Source organism: Peromyscus californicus, unplaced genomic scaffold, assembly GCF_007827085.1.
Source record: "Peromyscus californicus insignis strain IS unplaced genomic scaffold, ASM782708v3 Scaffold_15__1_contigs__length_86483966, whole genome shotgun sequence".
Lineage (NCBI taxonomy): Eukaryota > Metazoa > Chordata > Mammalia > Rodentia > Cricetidae > Peromyscus > Peromyscus californicus.
Genome location: NW_026294447.1, coordinates 44,985,516 through 44,994,493, shown reverse-complemented (window position 1 = coordinate 44,994,493; position 8,978 = coordinate 44,985,516). Strand labels below are relative to the sequence as shown.

General features: G+C 35.2%; 1 long non-coding RNA gene across 4 annotated transcripts in view; it reads right to left on the bottom strand.

The window, feature by feature from the left end:
• Positions 1–3,089: 3,089 nt before the first annotated feature.
• The window catches only part of LOC128110819 (uncharacterized), a 153,526-nt gene continuing 147,637 nt past the window's right edge, over positions 3,090–8,978 (bottom strand). For all 4 annotated transcript variants that reach the window (XR_008218339.1, XR_008218340.1, XR_008218337.1 and 1 more), the window contains one exon: positions 3,090–5,260. This is a non-coding gene — a long non-coding RNA (uncharacterized LOC128110819). The remainder of the gene's footprint in view (positions 5,261–8,978) is intronic.

The following is an 8,978-nucleotide window of genomic DNA, read 5'->3' as shown; positions in this document are numbered from 1 at the left end:
AACACTAAGCAGAAAAAGTGGACTTGATCTCCTACCCATAGCCAAAAAGATAGCTCCAGTTGACAACCACTTGCAAAGGAAAGATTAGTTTTCTCAAATGGAGTCTCACAGGGTTTATAAGCCATACTTAAAATCAGGCCCCATGCCCAGCAGTAGATGGCTAACACAAAATGAACTCAATACTGTTTTTATAGTGTTTTTTTTTTTTTGTCGTGTATTGCTATTTGTTATTATTGTTTTATTTTGTTTGTTTGCTTTTCTAGACAGGGTTTCTCTGTGTAGCCGTGGCTTTCCTGGAAATCACTCTGTAGACCAGGTTGGTCATGAACTAGCAGAGATCCACCTGCCTCTACCTCCTGAGTGCTGGGATTAAGGGCATGTGCCACCTCTGCCCAGCTAATCTTATATCACTTTGTTTGAGAAGGTTTTTTTTTTACTTCTTTTCTTCTTTATCAAGACATTTTCTATTCATTTTTACATACCAACCACAGATCTCCCACCTCCCTCCTCCCACCTCTCAGCCTTCCCTCCCATCCCAACCCCCATTCCCATCTCCTCCAAGGCAAGGTCTCCAGTGGGGAGTCAGCAGAGCCTGATTCACTCAGTTGAGGCAGGTCCAAGCCCTTCCCTCTTGATCAAGGCTGTGTAAAGGGTCCCACTACCTCCAAAATCCCTGCTCATGCCCTTGTGATGGATCGTGATCCAAATGCCAGGGGGTCCCTTAAGCAGATCAAGCTATATAACTCTCTAGCCTGCACGGGCAATGGAGGGTAGTGTATGGGGGATGAGAACATAAGGGAACTGACCGTCGAGCTGGAACAGGATCATAATGGATGAGGAATGAAAGAGATACTGTGATGGAGGGAAACACCATGGGGAAAGGGAGAAACCGCATGCTGGGAAGTTCCCAGAAATCTACAAGTTTGAGAAGTTTTTTTTATTTCACTGGTCTTTTGCTTGTGTGTTATAGTTTTCAATTTTGTGTTTTTATAAATGTATGGGTGTGTTTCTAGTGCTTTTTTTGCTTTGTTTTTATTTGGGTTTCTGTGAGTTTTTATTTGCCTACATTTTTGTCCAAAGAAAGAGAAAAAGAGGCATGAAGTTGGAGGGTTAGGAAGGTGGTGAAGATCTGGGAGGACATGGAGATGGAAAATTCATTATCAAAATATATGAATTTTCAATAAAACAATGAAAATAAAGAGAAAAATAAAATAAAGTAAAAAAGAGATATAGGGAGTTGTTGGTACAATAGATGCAAAAAGTATGTTTTTTTCAACCATCTTACCCAAGGCATTCATGGATTCATGCTCTATAATTATAAAATGATAAACTATGCTAGCAAATATTGACCTAGTATTCAACTGAAAAAATTGAACTAGTGTCCTTTATTGATATTTTATTTGACTTATTGATAACCTCCAAAAAGTACTGTGCACATAAAGAGACCCATAAACCTTATCAAGGTGGCAGCTCCTTCCTACAGAATGGAGTTTTAATCATTTTAATTGTATACCAGTATTGCTTTCTTGACAAACAACTGTCTGGAATCTCGCATTTTAAAGTTCTTCCTATTGTCCACAAACATTGCCAAAATTCTCAAGTGATAAATTACATCTTCTATGTGATCTAAATATTTTGTCTTTGTCCCTAGCTAATTCTCTTCTGACATTATATGGAATGTTAGATTTTATTTATTCAGAAATACAAGGACTTTTGATATCCAGAGAGGATTTCAGACTTCCCATTATGGGGAATATTTATCCTCTTTGATTCCAGATACTGCAATATCACACTCTTAATTGTATGTGTCAGGAAAGATGGAGAATTCAACAAGGACAATGAATATATTCATTCTTGTCTCACAATGAGGTTACAACTAAATATAATATTTATAAAATGAATGTATTACACATGCTTAAATTCACACTTTTGCTATTATGGTCAAGAAGCCAAATAGCTCAAGTCATAGTTCACTGTATTTAATATTTGTGTACATGATATGGAAATGATCATTTACTTGTGAAAATATACCAACATCTCTGTGCAGAAGGATGAAAGATCATGTACTGTTAATCATGTTATTCTCTCATACCCACAGGCATGTGCAGCTTAAGCAATATGACTATTTATATACAGCACTTATTATTTTTGGCTTTGTATTTTCACTAGCTCTCTGTATATACTCATTTATAATGTCTTCATGTACAAGAAGACAGAGTTTTCCATGTATTTGATTTGTTGGTTGAATTTAGCACAATGTTCAGCTGGTAGAAAATATTTCAATAAATGAATGCATGGTAGATGATCAAATTGTGCAAGCCTATGGATAAAGTAAGGAGAGCAGGGGTGTGCAGAGCCTGAAAAACTAGCATTTATAATATCACTTGTATATGTTGTTGTTCCTTGTAACTTTGTGTTGTATTCAGGAGGGAGGGCGTGATTGATTTTAAGGCTCTGCTTTTCCTTTCCAATTCAATGATTTATTTTTCATTTAAATTAAAGACACGTTCCTTCCTCAATAAGAACTATGATGGAAACATGGGGACACCATACATCTAAGGAGAAGTATTCAGAGAGAATAAAATTTGAATCATGTGCATTTGCATAGCACAGCAGTCATTTTGACATGCAACATTTTTCAAGTTCAATGCAAAATCCTCAGGTTGTTGATCACAGAGTGAAATCCTCTACCCTAGAGAAGCACCATTGTATTGTGCACACATGTAAAACCCTCAAAGGGCTTTAGCAAGTGACATGTCTAATAGAAGCCACAGGCTACATCTAGCAATGTGTGTGCAATTGCTTTGTGTCTGGCAGGAAAATCAAATGAGTTAACATTTTGTGACTATAGAAATTTTATTAGCTGTGCTTTCTGCTATTTTCCTACTCCATTTTTTTTCAATCAAGCACAATTCAAGGCTGAGGTAAAGTGGCTAAGAGTTACACTGACTTAGTTTCTTAAAATCTCTTAAGAAAAACAAGGACACAAGAAAAATGTAATAGTATTCTATTATAATGAATCTTCTCTTTATTTCTTCTTTTAGCTTATTATTCTCTGTCATAATCATTGTTACTGTAAAGAAGTCCTTTTAGTCTTTTTATGCATGCAGGAAGCATTTTGTGATTTTTGGAAGCATCTTCCATTCTAAGCATGTCTATGTTCAATTAATGTGGTAGGAAATTATCAAAAAAGAGGAGCACATCAATATTCTATGACGTAGTGGCCATGTGACTTTATAGAATATCCTCAAAGTTAAAATGATGCTTTGTCCATTCTACCCTCCACAATTTCAGTTCATTGAAAGGATGGAGATAAAGGGCTGTAGAACTCAGTAACAATCAACTCCTATAACGAAGTTTATTTTTTAGTATTAACTGAAATTAGATGTTTATTTTATTTAACAATTCCTTTTTAAATTTTATTGATTTACTCCTCTCTTACAATACATCCCAACTGCAGCTTTCCTTCCCTCTCCCCTCCTCCAGATGTACTGTTCCTCCATTTCTTTTCAGAGAGGAGCAGGCCTCCCCGAGTGATATCAACGAAACAAGATGCAATAAGAATGAGCACATACTCTCATTTCAAGGCTGGATGAGGCAAGCCAGTAGGAGGTCCCACAAGCAGGCAGAAAAGTCACACACACCCCACTCTCATTGTTCAAAGTCCAACAAAAACCCCAAGCTAGAGAACCAAAGAAGGTATGCAGAGGTCCTGATGCAGACCCATGAAGGCTCAGTGGTTACCACTCCAGTGTCTGTGAGCCCATATGAATCCTGCTTAGGTGAGTCTGTGGGCCCTCTTTTCCCAGTGTCCTTGACATCTCTTTCAATGGTATTGTAGAGAGTACATTAAAGTGACTTTAATATTCTTTCTAAACAGTCAAAAATTCAAGTTTTGGAATAAAACCTTAGGAATGATTACAGTAAGACATGTGTTTTTATTGAGGAAACTAAATGAAATGTAAAAAAAAGTACTGTGAAAGATAAGAAGCTATTGGATTATTTGATCTCACCCATTTTGAGATACTTAGATTGTTGTTGATGTCGTAGTAAAGAGAAGAAACAATGGTCCCAATAGAGGCTTGGCCCAGCCCAGCGTGCCTACAATAAAGTTTTAAAAATTCATGTTTTACATTGCTTTTTCTATTTCAACAGTTCAATGCACTACAAAAACCAAATGTGCTTGACAAGATAATGAGTCATATTTATTTCTTTTGAGAAGTGAAATCTTTCTATTGGATCTTAGTAAATTTAAGAGTAAAGATATATAGCCTGATATATTAATGTATATATTTATTTTATATATTTTAACAGATTTATTTTTATTTTTAAATTTCTGCATGCATGTTTGTGTGTGTGTGTATGTGTGTGTTTGTGTGTGTGTGTGTGTGTGTGTGTGTGTGTGTGTGTGTGTGTGTATCATGACTGTGAAAGTGCCAGGAAAGCACAAAAAGAGTAGTCTGAGTTAGAGTTGGTTGTGAGCTTCTCTGCATAGGTGCTGGGAACGTAACTTGTGTCCAAGGAAAGCAAGAAGAACTATGAAGTGCTTAGCCATCTCTCCAGCTCATATACTTGTTTTTTGTAGAAGTATTTCTACAAAATAGAATTACTCACATAAATATTGTATATGTAATATATATATGTGCTGTGGGATGTTCTGTATGGCAAATGTGTTGCTAATTAGTCAATAAATAAAACACTGATTGGCCATTGGCTAGGCAGGAAGAGTAGGCGGGACAAGGAGGAGAATAAAGCTGGGAAGTGGAAGGCTGAGTCAGAGAGACGCTGCCAGCCACCATGATGAGAAACAGCATGTAAAGATGCCGGTAAGCCACGAGCCATGTGGCAAGGTATAGATTAATAGAAATGGATTAATTTAAGCTGTAAGAACAGTTAGCAAGAAGCCTGCCATGGCCATACAGTTTGTAAGCAATATAAGTCTCTGTGTTTACTTGGTTGGGTCTGAGAAGCTGTGGGACTGGCAGGTGAGAGAGATTTGTCCTGACTGTGGGCCAGGCAGGAAAACTCTAGCAACATATATGCATACATATATTATATATTTGTGTTATATATACATACATACATTTATAATAATGTATAAAGAAAGCTAGTTTGGGATCCACAAGAATAAAATATTCCATTTAAAATGAAGTCAAATTACAGTTATATGCAAGAAGATAAATTGCAGGGTGTTTTTCATTGTCATTTGTTTTAATTATTGGCTAGTTTTCATTTCTTGATATCTTGTCAGGTTCTTGATCTGAAACAAAATGCAATTAGGAAGATATTAGGAAGATAATCAGCAGAAGGGGCATTCTTTTAATGACAAATATAACTACATTTCCACAATAGACACTGAAAAGTTGAGAATTTTGTTGGTACTCTTTTTTGTTAAACCAAACTACTGAAACTTGAGCCTATGAAGTTGCCTTAGTGATGTACTAAGCTTGAATTGTATTTCTTAAAATCTTTTGTGTTGATCTCCAGTATTGATAGTCATATTATTTTTATTATTTGCACAAAGCTGTTGTGTGTTTCCAGACTCACATGCTGGCAACAGACCTACATTCTTAACTGTGATGCATCTGTCATTTGCTTCTTTTCTGTGCTCTGCTCCACACTAGCTGAGGTATGCAGTACTCCCAGCACTGAGATTTTCTGAAAATCTACAAAAGGCATGCATCTAGCATCTTTCTTTAAAGTTCATGGCCATATCTGGGTTTGAAATTACAAATTCCTCCAATTTAGAGTTAAAGAAAAGCCACTGGGGTCCTAATGTGGCTTTGCTCACTTGTCTAATGGCTCGACCTCTTCGTGAAGACAAGTGGCTCTACTTCTGTAACACACGGCTGTTCAGCTGCCTATTTCTCAGACATATTGGTCTATCCCCACTTCTTTATCAAAACTCACGTTTTCAACTTTGATAATTCTGCAAGCTTGAATAATTTGTAGAATGTTTAATACTTATGTTTTTGCTTTCTAGTATTCAATTATATTTTTGAACAAATATAATATTCATTTCCAACTATATAAAATTTCCACCTCCCCCCCTTTCCAGGGCACAAAAACTTACAAGCAATTTTAATATACAATTTTTTTCTGTCATGTTTATATCCAAGAAGAGTTGGAGGACACAGAGAATTTGAGGGACACAAGTTACGTTCCCAGCACCTATGCAGAGAAGCTCACAACCAACTCTAACTCAGACTACTCTTTTTGTGCTTTCCTGGCACTTTCACAATCATGATACACACACACACACACACACACACACACACACACACACACACACACACAAACACACACATACACACACACACACACAAACATGAATGCAGAAATTTAAAAATAAAAATAAATCTGTTATTTATCTGAGAAAGTAAATCCAGAAAGTAAATTTGAAGATTAATTTGTGGTCAAAATAAATTGACTATCAGCTGAAAGGTCATATGGGAATACTTTAGACAATTCCCTTCCTTCATGTTAACTAACCATTGATTTAATCTTAGAGTCCTACATCTTATTCAATATCACCCTAAGTTAATCAACTTCAGTTTGTCCTGTCTTAAATGTCCCTCAAATTTTAAAATTCAGTGTAGCTTTCATTTCTTAAACAAAGCATTGCTTATACCCAGACTTTCAATTTTTATTTTTACTTACTTTCAATTTCAATTTTTATTTCTCTATTCTTACATATTCTTCATGTATTTTCTCTTCTTGTTTCCTATACATAATTTTAAATACATTGTTTATTATTCCCATTTCCTCCAAACCTTTCACTGCCTGGTATATTGTGGATATGTAATAAAGATAGTGATTATAAAAAGTAAATAAATGATATACAAAATAACCTGGCATGATGGTACATGTGTAGAATGCCAGCACTGGTTGATGAGAAGTTCAAAGCCTCCTTTAGTTGTATAGTAAGTTTGAGGATGGCCTGTGTACATGAGAAACTTTCTCAAAAAATATGTATGTGTATGTGTGTATGCAAACAGACACACACATATAAGTGCATATATATATATATATATATATATATGTATATGCAAGTGTGTGTGTGAGAGAGAGAAACAGAGAGAGAGAGAGAATGAAAAGTTTAGAGTGGTAAGATTAGACAGACAACATATAAAACTATCAAATTATCAATGTTAAAACCCGCATTAACAAAAAAAAAATCCATTATCTTAGCATTATTCAGTCTTCCCCAAACCTCTAGTAAGTATTGGTCATTTCCTGAAGTTGTACGGTTTATTCTATCTTTCAAAACTATGCCAAACTTTTTCCACTATTAACTGAAGACATACAGAATGGAAAATTTGATTGTTTGTTTTAACTAGCATATTTCTATCAAGTAATTTCTCTCAACTTCATTGCTACATAACATGTTTCATATTAAATAACCAGTAATTTTGTCTATCTTGATAATAGGAGCTATCATGAAGCCATTTAATAGCTGTACAGGGATAATTTTAAAGTAATGTTCTGAAGGATATTCATTTACTGCAACTTAATGGTTAAGACAATCTGAAATATATCCAAAAAACACAAGGAAAAAGTATATAATTGAGAAAAACATTGTTGTACTGCAATAAGGTCTGCCAAGATTCCCATTATACCAGGTGATACGTTCCCTTGGGCATCACTTGGCTTGGAAGGAATCAAACTAGGAGGGAAGCTAAACATTCAAATTGGTTCATGGTTTTATGTGTTAGAAAAAAAACTGAAGCAAAGAGATATGGAAAATTTGTCATTTTTTTGTTTAAATGAAACTCCTATTATTTCAAAGAGTTTATTTTGCTATAAGACATGAATCCACTCTACTTCCTGACATCACAAGACTGTTCTCAGTCCAATCTCTTTGGGGAAAGTAAATCCAGAATGTGAATGGTGTAGATTTGTGGACCACCATGCCCTGAGAACTGCAAAAGCTTTTGGAAAAGCAATAAAAGCTTTTCAAATATTTTTTTCTCTGAAAGCATTAAGTTTTGGAAAAACAATAAAATAAAATTTTTGCTATTTTTTTTTTACCATAAACATGCAACTCTATGGGGGCATGATTTATAAAGTACATGTTTCAAGCTAAATGAAGAATTAGCACAACTTCATGAATTATTTGAAGACTGTATTTCAATTTAGAATGAAGACCATAATTTTGGTTGTCAAAAATAAATGCTACTGACATGTTCAGACAATACCGCCATCTAGCCAATTCGCTGAAACTTGCAACATTGACATCTATTCTCTTGAGATTATTAACATTACTATCCATCCCTTACTTGCTTTCAGTTTGTAGTCCTATGAAATGAAACAGCAACTTCCTTAGAATGTACAAGTGTACAGGTGTCCTTGCTTATACATAAGCCTAAGAGGGCCAGAAGTCAACATCAAACGCTCTCCTCTGCCACTCCTCATCTTCTATTTGTTATGACAGAGTCCATCACTGAACACAAAGTTCAGCATTTCAGCTAGGCTGTTTGACAAGAGAGTCCTCAGAATCTATCCATCCTTTTTCATCCTGATGATGGTGTTACGGATGCGTGCATAGCTTTTACATTTGTACAAGGGACCCAAACTCAAATTCTCATATTTGTGCAGCAAGCTCTTTGCTCACTAAACCATTTCTCTGTCCTCAGATTAATTTTCATTGGTTATTGAACAAGTTACAAATAGGAAAAAGTATAAATACTGTAAAATATCAAACATGTGTTAAATTCTTTTAAACACAATGCTAAAATGATCCAAATCATATATATTATGTGTTGGTATGTGTTACACATGTGCATAAAAAGAACATGTTAGAGGGTGTGGTTTAATATTACACTGCTCAATAATGAAACATGAAAATCATTTTATGTGGCGACTCTATCCCAAATCTTTGAATTTCCAGCCTAGTATGTCCTCATGCTTTGTACCTCAGCCTCTTATTTAGAAATGTGGCTTAATTTTAAGAGAAAGCCATCCCAATTTTTCACAAT